The following is a 14,920-nucleotide window of genomic DNA, read 5'->3' on the forward strand; positions in this document are numbered from 1 at the left end:
ACGAGAGTGAACTGGCTGCATGAAACTTGACTCTTTATTGTAAATAATCTTGACACCATGCCAGTAAAAATGAATAGTAGGGAAGGGGTACCTTTAAGGAATTGTGGATTAGATGGTTGTAGCTAAAATCTTTTGAGAACATATAAGGGATAAGCAGGGTTTTTAAAAAGCTTTATTTGATTAAGAAGTGTATAATATATAAACAGAAGAAGGAAATCCTGGAAAATCATGTTTATGACAAATACACTTAGATTTTTGGAATCGTGTTAAAGAAGCTGGCAGCCAACCATACACATTATATCACCTAACTTGTTGCTAAATTCTTGGGCTACGTATCAAAACATATTTGCTTTTATAGATTTGGTGGACAAAGATGGATAGCATACTTTACACAGCCAGAGGTGAATGAGGGGAACATTCTCTATAAGAGGAAAGTCTCCTTTTATCCCTCTGAGAATGGCGTTTCGCTTATATCAGAAGAAAGATATATATCCTGTCTGAAACAAGATCTTTGGAAAAAAGGAAAACAAACAAAAACCCAGAATTCTGTAAATCATTGGTATCCTGCCAGATTGTGTGGGGAGGGATGAGAGGATAATATACAATTTCTAACTGTCTGTCTGCAGGATATTTTAAAAGATGCAAAAACAGTATGCTGAAAAGTCAAATCAGTCAGTAAATATTTTGGGGCTCCAATCATGCAGATAGTTATGTATCTGCATAATTTTACCTTTTGAGATCCCTTTGACTTTGATGGAACTAATAACTAATAACCCAAATCTTTAGGCAAGATTTTTTTCTCTCTCATTCTTCTCAGACCATTACAGCTACTAAATCACCCTCACCCAGGGTGGGCAATTATTTCAGTTGGAGGGCCGTTTAATGAGTTTTGATGAGCTGTTGAGGGCCACAAGGGTAGCTCCAGCCCTTGACAGGTGCCCTGTCCCCTGGTCACCATCTTGGTATTGGAAGTCCCACCCCTAATTACTGATATTTGCCCCAGAAGTACTCTTTTAGGGAAGGGGTGGGTTACCATCTTGGAACTACAAAAAAATCATACGCTAAAACTGAAATATCTACAATAACATGCTGTAATATTATTTCAAAAAATATTTTTGTCATGATTTACATGTTTGTCTATTGTATATAGAGGTTGTCATGACCCAAAGGTCTGATTTTTTGTGTGTGCTTCTGCACTAAGAATTATCCCCGTGGGTTTACAGCTTCATTGCACGGTGGAGTTCTGCTGCACAGAGAACCCACGTGCAAAGGAGAGAGTTCCCGCCACTTTGCAGTTGTCTTTGCAGGGTGCATTTCCCCTTGCAACACAGAAATGCACGGTGCAAAGGAGTTCCTGCTCTTCACATGCAAATTTGTTCCCCGCTATTGGCTAGTGCTAAATTATTCCCACGTGGCAGCTAGCGATTGGCCTACTAGCCGTATAAGAGGCTTGAGCAGTTTCTGCCCAAGCCGAAGAGGACTCCGCATCCATCTCGTGGGGACTCTGGGTGTGCGCGGCAGGGTAAGAGAAATCCTGTGTGTTGCTCAGAGGAGTTTGGCGGCCTGATCCACCGCCCACCTCTTCCCATCTTCGAACGGAACCTTCTATAAGACGTATCAACGAGTTTTATGCGCGCTTGTCCTGGACATCCGGAGTTCTGTCTGTGTGGAGCCTAGCAAACTCCACGTGATTGTTCGTGTTTTCTGTGTGTAACCGCAACTCAAGCAAGTCTCCAGCCTGCACCGCGACCATCTCGGTGTAAGTAAACAATCTTAAAATCAACCGTTAAGTGTCTATGCCTAATTCTAGCTCGGCACCCGCCCTCTCCGACCCGGCCTGCCCGGGCTGCTGGCCACAGCCCGCATGCAGAGCGATGAAAGGGCCTGGGGTCTGACTCAGCCCGCACGTGGCGACAAGGTTGGGATCAGGAGAGGGCTCACTAGAGTTAGAATTAGTTGAGAACTGCCCTTGGAGAAGTGGGAGACGCAGCGTAGCAAGCGTCGCAGAACTGGAGGCGCACATCGCGTACCACCAGGCGGGCGGAATGGGCAGGAGATGTGTCCGTGGACACCTTTCGCTAAAGGGAGAAGGAGCTCCAGAAGTCGGAGCCCTAGAAGGGAAAGAAGTATATCTTCACCCCATGGCGTTCGGGTGTATCATGGGTGATGAGGGGGTCCTATATAGGCCCCTTGATGCTGTAACCCTTGCCGAAGTCGACCCGGCGAGCGCAGTAAGCCCGACCCCCACCCGGGAGTGTGTCTGTTGCTCGCGGTGTGCCCGGGAGATGGGAGAGCCGATGCCGATCGGCTGGCTTTCTCCTTGCATGGTAATACCCAGACTGAGGGGTCGCGATCGTCCGTCCGAGCTCCGCGAAAACCTGGAGACGGAGGACCGCGCCGTAGATGAGAGAGTGGTCCTACGGTGCGACAAGGGGGAGAAATAAATGCAACTTTTCAGACTATGACAGATCTGATGAATAAAACTTTAAGCTTGAAAACCCAGCTGCATATGGCCGTTCGGGCGGTCGGAGAAGCGGCTGAGAAAGGGGATCTTAAACTGCCCCAACAAGATGGCACCGAGCAGAGGGAAGACTGCGTGGAGAAGCTGGAAGAGAGGGACGGAGCTTCGGAAAAGCCCGCGAGGGTTCGGCTGGTAACTCCGCCCAGCGACGCAGAGTCAATTCTGCCGACCACGCCCCTCTGCCGAAGGGAGGGGGAGTCAAGCAGAGGAGTGCATCCGCCCCTCCCTCCTGAAACAACAACAACCCCCACTGTAACAATGACTACAGCTCCAACAGAAACAGCAACAGCAACAGCAACGACAACTCACGAAGAAATTGATCAGCCTGCAGCATCAAGCAGCCCAGTCATCGGTCCGCAGAGTGCAGTTCATGCTACCACCTATTATGCTCGTTCCAGAGCCGAACTGCAGAATTTGTGTAGGGAATCCAGGATCCGACCGGAAGAAACTCTGGCTGTGTGGTTGGGACGTCTGGTCATGGAGCTAGGGTCCGACCTCCTGGACCAGGAAGAAGCAAGCTTCTTGGTGAGACAAGCTTCATGGAGTAGGGGACATGTCACCGACATCGACATGGTGGCATTTAGCGTCCACTGGCCTATTCCAATTCCAGCACTTGTGGCAGGAGTGATTGAACAAAAGGCCCACGAATGGCATGATGGACGACCAGAGCACACCAGTGCAGAACAGCTTGTACTGGCTATTATCGGAGTTTCGTATTGCGCCTGGAACCCAAGAGAATGCACGTTGGGACTAACACCACTCCAACGAATGCGACCGTGACCTCATCATCAACTGCGAGACCCTGGAACCGTTCCGTTGACTCTCGACAGCATAGATAGTTGTCTTAAAGTCTACGGGCAAAGAAACATCGTGGTTTTGCAAATTGTGCTTAACCCAATGGTCGATCATCCTGTGAGTAGTCTCCTTCATCAGTTGCCAAGACTGCGCGTCCTAATGGAGCCAAGACTGTCCAGTGATCGGGAATGTCAACGCCCGATTGAGGTTCAGAACACAAGACGCCACGAATCCGAACGTCCAGTATTACGCCAGAGAACGCAAGAGGAGCGATACATGTTTGGATTCCTCCTGCAGCGTTCTGGACTTAATAAGCAACAGCTTTGGATTTTGGGAGATGCGGGACAATTGCAGCTAGCCTACGAGTTAGGTTTTCATTATCTAGAAGAAGGCGACGACGACTCCTCGACGATTTCGTCAAGTTGCTGAGTGTGAAGAGAAAGAGCTGTCCAGTATAAAATTGTGTTTACATATTTGTATTTAATAGTGATAATAAGTTTAATCGACTGCATTATCATGTGGTCCTGTGTGATTTTGTAAATAGTAGTGAATAACCATTTTAAGAGAGTTCTTTTACAGATCAGGAATTTGGAGTGCGTGGTGGAGAGAGGCCCCGAGAGGGATAACATCACCGAAAGGAACGAAGGCCTGACGCGCGATTCCACCATGACGCCCACTGAAATCATGATCGTCCAGTTTTTTGTTATGAATGTGATTTTATGTATATGTGTGTGTGCCGGCTATTATTTGATTCGATCCCTTGAGGACGAACTTTTATTGTTGACTGATTTTGTTTATGTTCGTTTAGTTTCGCGAACCATTGACAGAGCTATTAATAACCCGGATGATAGGTTTGAAGTATAATTCTATTGTGCCTTCAGCAAGGGGGGATGTCATGACCCAAAGGTCTGATTTTTTGTGTGTGCTTCGGCACTAAGAATTATCCCCGTGGGTTTACAGCTTCATTGCACGGTGGAGTTCTGCTGCACAGAGAACCCACGTGCAAAGGAGAGAGTTCCTGTCACTTTGCAGTTGTCTTTGCAGGGTGCATTTCCCTTTGCAACACAGAAATGCACGGTGCAAAGGAGTTCCCGCTCTTCGCATGCAAATTTGTTCCCCGCTATTGGCTAGTGCTAAATTATTCCCACGTGGTGGCTAGCGATTGGCCTACTAGCCATATGAGAGGCTTGAGCAGTTTCTGCCCAAGCCGAAGAGGACTCCGCATCCATCTCGTGGGGACTCTGGGTGAGCGCAGCAGGGTAACAGAAATCCTGTGTGTTGCTCAGAGGAGTTTGGCGGCCTGATCCACTGCCCACCTCTTTCCGTCTTCGAACGGAACCTTCTATAAGACGTATCGACGAGTTTTATGCGCACTTGTCCTGGACATCCGGAGTTCTGTCTGCGTGGAGCCTAGCAAACTCCACGTGATTGTTCGTGTTTTCTGTTTGTAACTGCAACTCAAGCAAGTCTCCAGCCTGCACCGCGACCATCTCGGTGTAAGTAAACAATCTTAAAATCAACCGTTAAGTGTCTGTGCCTAATTCTAGCTTGGCACCCGCCCTCTCCGACCCGGCCTGCCCGGGCTGCCAGCCACAGCCCCCATGCAGAGCGACGAAAGGGCCCAGGGTCTGACCCGGCCCGCACAGAGGTGTGGTGTGTGTGTGTGTGTGTGTGTGTGTGTTGGGGTATGGGGTTTATGGGGGTTGTGGGGGAGGCTGGCCATGTGTGTGGGGGAGGGTGTAGAGGAGTTTGGGTGTGTGTGAGGGGAGAGTGTGCAGCAGGGTGTGTGTGTGAGGGATGGGAATATGGGAGAGGGTGTGACGGGTGTGTACGCAGGGTGTGGGAGGTGGTGTGGTTGTGGGTACTTGGGGGGTTGTTCCCTCCTCCCACATGCCCCCCATGGTGCATAGCTGCTGTTGGTGGCAGCAGTAGCAGTAAGCAGCAGGCCCTTGAGGTACTCATGACCTGTGCAGTTGGATCCCCCAGGTGGTGTATGGCTCTGGCTACTTCCAGGAGCTGCATGTGGTGGCAAGGAGCAGGGCCAGACCACCCTGCCTCCATCACGTCAGGCCCTCTGCACCTCACAGGCAACTCCTGGAACCTGGCCAGAGCCATGCGCTGTGAGGGGGGAGTCCTGCGCAATGGACCCAGTGGCCTGGCCTCACTCCCTGCTGCCACGTGCAGCTCCCAGGACTCTGCTAGGAAGCAGGAAGCAGGGCTGATCTGGCCTGTCTCCATCACCAGGGCTCTTGGTCACTTCCAACAGAGTCCTGGGAGCTGTATGTGGTGCCAGGGAGTGCCAAAGGGCACCAGCTCCATCACACAGGGATTTCCCCCCCCCCCCCCCGGTGGCATACAAGTCCTGGGAGCTGCACATGAACTGCAGGGAGCTCTCTGTGATGGAAATAGACCAAACTGGGCTCCTTGTTTCCACCACCTCACTGGGTGCAGGCCCCAGGCTCTGTGCTCCCAGATAGCTGCAGCTTCTCCTGGCCACCTGGCACTTCCCTAACTGCTCCCTGGAGCACAGCAGCAGGGACACAAGAAGGATCTGGGGGAGCAGACCAGTTCCCCCGGCAGCGGCCCCGCTCAGAAGCTGGGTGCTGGCTGGAGTCGGGGCCAGTGCTGGGGCCGGGGCCAGGGCCAGGGCCAGGGCTCTCCTCTGCTTGAGGGTAGAAGCACAGTGCATTGTCCTGGTGGGAGTGGGTGGGCTTGGGCCTCATGTGAGTGCAGTTGGGACATCTGTGGGCTGGGTGGGATTCAATTCATTGGTGGGCGCCTGCCCATGGGCTGGATGAAATTGCCTTGTGGGCTAGATCTGGCACACAGGCCATGTTTTGCCTGCCCCTACCCTAACCATACCACCATATCTTTAGGCATTTGCAGCTTCAGAATCATAGTTTAGATTCCCTTGTTACTTCTCTCAGCCCTTTTGTGCCCTGATTCTGATCTCATACCATGTCACCAAGGAAAATGGAATTACAGCATTAATCAGTTTAAGTCGTTGCATTCAGTGAGACAGTTATGGTTTCATTTTGATTCACCTGATTTCTGATTTCACCTCTATAGTACTTACTGTAAAGTTTACATAGTTGTTCTTCAATTTAAAAATATGCATGAGAGATTTTCACTTTCCATAGGTAAATATGAAATGTACATTTTTCATAAATCGTATTGTGTTTCATAATATAGAGTATGATTACATTTTTCTTGCCAGAGCTCTGCTTGAATTCCTGATGGTCTTTTAATATCTTTCATGATCTAATATATTTTATTCAGGTTTTTCTTTAGCTTGTGAAATGCAGCCATGCTAGAGGAAAGCAAAGAACAGTTTGGTAAATTAGAAATTGCATTTTGAATGTCCTCTATTTACTTTTTTACATGCATGTATGCAAGAACACAGTTTTACTCAGATGAACATTAACAGAAATAAAATATCTTGCTCATAGTCAAAACTCGCTAAAGTTTCAAACATAGCTGTTACCTTGTACCTTAGAATTTCACGTGTGAAATTGACTGAAAGAGTGCTGAGAGTTCAGAGAGAGACTGGAGGGCAAAAAGGAAGAAAGACAGTAGAAGAAGGACTTAGCTACCTGGAGTATAAGGAAGAGAAGAGAAGTAAGGGAGAGACTCATTTTTTGTGGGCAGCTTGATATAGGGTATACAGACCTCCAATTTCTATGGAAGTCAAGTGAACCTGGTAGGAGCTGCTTATAAGAAAATGCAAAGAGTAACTTTTTTCATTGCTTGGCAAGACGTTTTACTGGTCCTTGGAAAATGAGAAGCAATACTGCATATTCTTGTGTTCTGTCAAGTAACACCTTATCTCTTAACTGTTTATAACCATTTCTATTTTGTAAATCACTACAGTAGCAAGACATAACTGTATTGTGGGCAGGTTGAACACCTTAGCACTATGTGAAGGTTCATGACAGTGTGACAGACCTATGTGGGAAGCCCTGGGGAGGAAGAAACATATTTCTTGTCAATAGAGACATACTTCCTACTTGTTAATTGTCATTAGTTATCTCAGCAGTATCAGTGGCAGGAGAAAAATTGCTGGGAGGGATCTGTAGATTAATATTGCTTTCCTTCTGGGAGTGTCTGTTGCTCACCTTCCTGGCAGACTTCTCTGAAAGCTTTTCAATGAATATACTAAGGGAAGAGGTAAAGAACTCATCTTAGAAAAGAAGAGGACAGAATCTTTGGAGAAGGTGGAAAGTTTTGTGAGAAGAAAACATCTTTTAATTTTTACTTGATGGTCCTTTTCCAGAATTTCTTCTCCAACTTTGATAAACTTCCTGCCCTCTAATACCTATCAGAGCCCCATTCCCAGGGACCCCTTCCCAACTAATTCTTATTTTACCTTCTCCAGCTGATCTCCTGCCTGTGGCCCTTCCCCTCCTCCAGTTATTCCTTGTCAGAGTCAGAAGCATGTGTCTTGTGTGAGTTTTGTGTCCCTTATGGTTCTATTTTCACTATTTTTAGATCAAGTGATGTACAGGAATATATACATGTATGTATATTGTATATACATATACCCAGCCAAAGGACATTGAAATAAATTAGCTAGAGTTGCAATTTAGTGTTTCTAGTTGAAGTTGTTTAATATTTGCTAAAATTATTTCAAAGTACTTGAGAGCCCAAAATGCTTTTAAAATGTGGAATTTTTTTTAATGTAGATATTCAGATTCTAAGGATCAGAGAAAGCATAAGCATTGTGTTTTGCTACATTTGATGTTTGTAATGCTTGAAGTTTTTTTCTTAAAATGTGGGAGACTCCAATTATACACTGCTTAAAAAGATAAAGATATCTGAATGTTTGATTTTTTGTTATGGTCTTTCAGCTAATGTGTAGACAGACTCTGTATTCTGTTGTTTAGGGCAGTGGCATTGAAACTTCCTAAAGCCACAGAACTCTTTCATATCACTTCTTCTGTCCTGGGTCCCCTACCCCTGACTCCATGGGCCATATGAGTTGATGTGCAACCAAGACACCTAGCCTGGCAATAGTCATGCATCACCTTCCAGCTTGCTCTGCTATGAACCCCAGTCTCTTTGCAGAATCCCTGATGACCTAATATCATCCATGGAACACAGTTTGAAACCCACTGCTTTAGGAATCTGTAAAGTGAAGGTTCTAGGCAGATGAATGGAGTGAAATACTGATTCCTCAGATCCTCTTCTTTATGTACCATGAAGTTAGAGGGCAGTTCCTCCATTGGAGTCTTTCCTACTACATGCACACATACTCCATACCAGGGAAAAGTCCAATTGATTAACAACTGTGCTTTGCACACAAGCTATGTCAGCTTCATGTGACATCATGAACAAACCTTTGCATGTGCACTGTATGACTTTTTGACAGCACAGATGGAAGCAGAATGTCTTTTCCCTCTTCCTCACAGTGTGTACATATATCCTACCAGCAGCATTATGGACACCCAGTCTTTGTTAGCTTCTTCTTCTCAGTGCCAGTATGCAAGTAGGTTAATAACGTAACATAGCACACGGCTATCTAACCAGCAGCCTATTATCTGCGTGCAGCCTGCAAAAAGCCAACATGTGGTCTATACATGCTGCCCACAAGTAGTGAACTTACAGCCTGCAGACCACTGCAGCTGTCCAAGCTTGGGAAGGCCAAGGTGTGTGGCTATTCCCTGCCAGAGCTCCTAGGGGCCATAGGGAGGGAATTTGGGGTTGTCTCAAGGCTCACACAGTGTACAGACCCTGGCACAGAACATCATATGGTGCCTATCTATCTGCAGTGCGGCTGCTTTGACATGCTGTAATTATGGCGCATCAGAGAAGACTTTATTAATTGGGTCTGCTGGAGCATGGTAGTTACTATGCTCCAACAGATTCCAGCGTCATGTGTATCAGCATCCCTCTGCTGAAAAATGGCAGTGGGGGTGCTTTAACTAAAGCTCATTGAACGAGCCTTGGTTCAAGCGCCCCACTGCCATTTTTCAGTGCAGGGATGCTGATAAACGTGATGCTCCAGGTCGTTTAAATAGAATGGCTCTCAGAGCAGCTCTAATTAAAGCACTCACCCCCACCTTCCCAAAGCATGTGTATAAATGCCCATAGTGAACTGCTAGGAGCAGAAGCGTTAGGCTGTGATGATGAATTATGCTAGTGGTGCCTCTGTGAAGCTTGTTTCTGTGGTAATAAATGTTTCTGGGGTCTTTGTATAGCATGTCATCACTGTTACCTCCTAATTATTGCAATTGCTAGTTAGTACTGCTAGTTATTTTGTTTTATTAAACCTAAAGACTTGTGGAAATGTAAGACAATTGATGACTGTGTTGACTTGAAAGCTATTGTGTAGACCCTTTCCAGTTAGTGACACTTGTACATGCATATAGCAATTACTAATTTGTGACAGTAACAGTGGGGTAAAGCAATCTATATAGACAAATAAATCAACAGATGAACATAGAACATGGAATTATAGTACTTAATGAAATATTAAAGGGGTTGTTTCCACAAACCCTTGAACTAACAGAGTCTAATATGATAATGGCATCCGATTATTGCATCCTCCTAGCCAGGACTCAGCAAAACTTTTGTCTAGAGCCTTGCTCCAGAGGCAGTTTGATATACCAGACAAGGATCTGGTTATATTCTTTGCAGTTGGGACTGCACATGCACATGCCACACACAATTACTTTATGTGAATTTGATGAGAGAAAATTGAATTTAAACTAGGAGCCTTGCCAATAACATTTCATAGCCTGGTGAGGTCTCAGGCAACACCTCATTCAAATGGTACCACAAAGGGAAAATAAGTTTTAATTTATTATTCCCCATGCTCTAAATCCCCTTTATTTTACTGAGTGCTCTAAGGTCTTGAGAGACTTCTGTCTTTTCCCTCTTTAATCCAATTTTTCATCCAAAGAACAGAAACTTTAACATGTTACTAAATTGTATTATCTTACTTAATTGAGTCATGAATCAGGGCTCCATTGCATTAGGAGCTGTAGCATCTCAGAATAATATGACAATCCCTGCATTTAAATGCTTATAATTCAAGCTGGTTGGTCTTATGCCTATGCTAAGAAATAAACTAATACTCAAAATATGCACAGCTCAAGCAATCTGTTTTGTTGAAGGCATTCATCAAAGATTTCTAAAGATCAAGCACATTCCTAAAAGGAAATGTCTTTTCAAAACCAGAAAAAAGGAATGAAAGCTGTCAGATAACCTTTGCCGTGAGAAATTTGCCAGTCTCAAATTCATAGTGTTCTTTACCTCTGACTCTTATATTTTGGGGGCCAAATCCTGCAGTCCTTAATAAGGCAAGCCCCCTTTTAAATTTATACATTCAACCTAAGAACAGGGACTGGTTACCAATAAAATGGAAAACCTCCTTATATAAAAGTTGTAAAATGTTTTATTTCCACAGTCCATTGGGAGCATTTATGTCTGATACTAGCATCAACTAATCATGAGCTTTGAGTGAAGCTTGCAGGGAAATATTCTGAAGCTAGTACTAAATCAGTCATTTTGGCGAAAATGCTTCTAGCTACAGAGGCTGTTAAAGGAAAATTATTAAATCAAACCCCTGGAATAAGAGCTGTTAAAAGCTTTGGCATGCCACCCTGAGAAGCAGGTTTACTAGGCTCACAAACTTTGAGTTCAATTTAAAACTGGCTTTAATTATATAGTAAAAGTAATATATTGGAGAGTGAGAAAACATTTCTACTAATTCAGAAAATAGATTTGCTAGATGGATTTCTTTATTCCCTTTTCAAAGCAGCCTTAAATAGGACAACCAGCATGTGACATTATGTGTACGTAAAAAAACAACAGATCAACAGGTAAATTGTCTATGAATATGAGAACTTTGTATTACTAGTTGGGTTTTTTTTGATCACTTAACTTGCAATCTCTCAGAAATTTGAAGTTCTGTTTCCCCTGTTTTACTAGAGGTCTTACATTCCAGAGATAAGATTGGATTTCCTGTCAGACATTAAATGAAGAGCCAAGGAAGCTGAAATTTAACAAAAGTATCTTTCATGCAACTATCTGGGTGCTGTTTGAGTTAAGTAGTTGTCAACACAAATAAAATTCCAAGTGTTTGAAGAATCTAAATAAAAATTGGGTTAATCAGCTGTCACTTCTTTCTTATCTTGGATATTGTCATCCTGCAACTTCCCTAGATTGTTCAAGGAAAACCAGAGAGGAACATAATTTCTAATATAAAAGTAGATTGCAACCCTACTGTCTAGTAGACAGTCTCACTCTCAGCATCAGCAATAATTTTGAAAGATATTAAAAAACTTATTTTAAGCTAATGCTTCTGGGAAAGGAATACTAGACTTTAAGGCTGGGGCCAGAAGTTACACATAAATAAGTGATCAGAAATTGGTTTAAACCTGTAAAACAATAGAAATTCAGTGCACATAAACCAGTTTCAAAATGGCAGAAATTGGTTTAAGATAAACCTGGTTGAATGTAGTATCAGAATTAACTGATTTAGGTCAAACCAGTCCATGAAACTTCTGTCCCAGACCCCTTCCTGGTTCAAGTTAAATCAGTACACCAGCATTCCAGTATTTTGCAGCCCCATGCTGTCTGCTCCAGAAAGCAAGGCTGGCTGCACCACCCTGCTCCCTAGCTAGAGCAGGGAGGGCTGGCTCACTGGCTGGCTCACTCCCACCCCCCCCCCCCCCCGCCCTGGCAACCCCTGCTGGGGTTTGGGGCCATGGATGGGGTTAAACTTCCCTTCCCCTGAGTATGGAGCTGCTCTGCCCTGCGAAACTTATTGCTGGCTGCGACTGTGGACTACAAAGCAGAAAGAGGAAGTGATGAGCAACCCTGCAGAGTCCTGCTTCTGTTTGTCTGGACTGCAAATCCCAGAGACCTCAGGGGCAGCAGGAAGAGGAAGCAAACACACAGCCCATGCTGGCTACTTGCTAGAGAGCTGTGCTCTAGTGCCCCCTGGCTTTTGGCTTGAGCCACTGCAGGCATGTGGCTGCATTTTTCTGAATCACAAGTGAACGTCTGTTCATTTGTTTATTAATTCAACCTTTGCAGCTTAGATTAACCTGCAAAGACTAAATCAATTCAGCCTCAGGCTTTTTGATTGTCTGTACTTAGCCTAAGTGAAATTACCATCCCACAAAGGAACCATCTGCATACTAGATAAACTGGTACAATTCCAGAATAACATTTCAGTGGGATTATGTTGGTATACCTGAGATCAACATCTGAAATTACTAGTTCATATACATGTATGTCTTCTTTTGATTTATATGTTCTTTACCATTAAGTAGAGAACATATAAGTCAAAGTTATCACCATTAAGTGATAACTTGATATGTAAAATAGCATTCCAATTCTACTAGAATATTTGTGTTTTATTGTATTTGAGAACAAAACCCCCATAAATGTAAACATTAAAATATAAAAAGTTCAATGATAGCTTAAGTCAACAATACCCATTTGCTGGTAACAATATCATGAGAAGCACTGTAAACATAGAAATGCATTTTTAAGAAATATGACAACATTTGACTTCATAGCTGCCAGATCTTCCCTAATATCCAGGGACTATGCTATACAGAACAAAGTTTCCACCAATAAGGAGGTAGAAAGAGTCTGAATACATGCAGTCTTGACTGATTCCAAAGAGAATGGAATGAAGTTCTAATTTATATATAATTTTTACACTGCTGTAAATGAGCAGTTATAGTAGCACAACCCCTGGTGTTGAGTATAAAAATACCTTGTACCAGTACAGTTAATTTCCTTTCCCCTCTGGGAATATCTTTATCATTATAAACATCCATATAGGAATGGAAAAGAACAACACTAGTATAAATCATCTTCATACCCTTCAACTGCATCCACACTAGATGGGGTTATAATGCTGTAACTATACTGGCATAATTAAATCAGTGCTACTTTTGTGTGTAGCCAAGACCTTAGATATAGTATGTCCTGCATTGAATTTATTTTCCTATTTATGGTCTATTACTATTAATATTTTGCTAATTTTTTTGCCTTCTACATTGTCCAAGAAGTCATTGAGATATGCCTGGTTTGGAGTCAGAGAGAGAGAGAGACTGGGAAAGAATTTTGGAAGAAAGCAAAAGAACAGTGACATGGCCTCTAGCATTCTGTTTCTGAGAGCATCCATCCATGTCTGCATGGGATGGCAGAATAATATCAATTTTGTCCTTGAGACATGAATCAAACAACATTGCTTTCAGACATTAGTCCCTTTCAGGCATTCCACGGATCCTGGACTCTAGGAGAAGCTTCAAAGAAAGGGTTTGTTTTTTTTTGCCTGCTTTTATTTGCCTGGTCCCATCATTGGTGTTTCAGTTTGCCTGCCTGATTTTCTTCTATTCCTATACAGACATGAAAACGCTCATAAGTAGGAAATATTAATTGACAGAGACCCTGCATCCACAAAGGACCTTAATTTTTAGTTTTTTGGCCCCACAGTAGAATTCATAGCTCTAATTCAGGCACCTAGGCTCCATATATATAATGCCTGAGGAAAGTTAGGGTGCAGAAACATATAATCATTGAATCAGTCCCAAATGTCACTGATTGGAAACTGGTTCACAACTGTGTGAAGTGCTCACTCCTAGGGGTGGGAGTGAGCATGCTGCCCAGTGTGCTTTGAAGTGTGTGTGTGTGTGGGGGGGGGGGTGCTTGCACTCATGCTTTGGGGATCCCAGATGGTGGGTGACCTGTGGCTGATGCTGTTTTTACTTTTCTGCTTTCCCTCTAAAAAAGTCAAATTTTAATAGCATGCAGTTGACAAAAGTTTGCATGTGCTTACCTGACCTGGAGGCTTGGACCCATGGCATCTATATACATGCTTTGGGGGTGGGGTAGGGGCACTTTAATTAGAGCGGCTCTCAGAGCCACTCTAATTAAAGTGCCCAGAGTGTCTCATGTATCAGCATCCCCACACTTCAAAATGGTGGCAGGAGTGCTTTATCTAAAGCTCAAATGAAGTCCACAACCTTCTCCTGAAGTTAGATATTGGATAGTCACCTCGCTGGGGCCACTTGACCCCAGTTGTCTTCCTGCCTAGATCGGGGGCTGGACCCGATGATCTGCGAGGTCCCTTCCAGCTCCTAACAATCTATGAATCTATGAATTAATGGTCTTTCTTTAAAATAAGGAACAAGAAAAAAGAAAACAAAAGAGAAGGGTACACTTTTTCAATTTAAAACATTGCTGCTAGAATAGAGAGATGTTCTACTATTACTTTTGTATGCAATAGCCCAGCAGTTAAAGCATTAATACATGATAGTCAATATGTGTTTGATGCCCTTCTATGTGAGGCCAGATTTGAACCCACATCTTAGATAGGCAGCATCATTCTTTAGTTTAGTAGAAGAAACACTTAACTGAGATAGGGGAGTCCTGAGTTTCAATACGTGCTTATGAGACAATATTAATGGGCATGATTGAAAGAGGTCTCCACAAAACAGCTCTAGGCATTGTCAAAAATTTTGGAGCTTCATCACATAGGAGAGTTCAAAAGAGGGACAGGAGGAAGATGACAGTCAGGTAGTTTTGCTGATGCTTATGTGGAGTGAAAGGAACAAGATAAGAAAAAGCGTGAAAGTGCTT

Source organism: Alligator mississippiensis, chromosome 5 (genome assembly GCF_030867095.1).
Source record: "Alligator mississippiensis isolate rAllMis1 chromosome 5, rAllMis1, whole genome shotgun sequence".
Classification (NCBI taxonomy): Eukaryota; Metazoa; Chordata; order Crocodylia; family Alligatoridae; genus Alligator; species Alligator mississippiensis.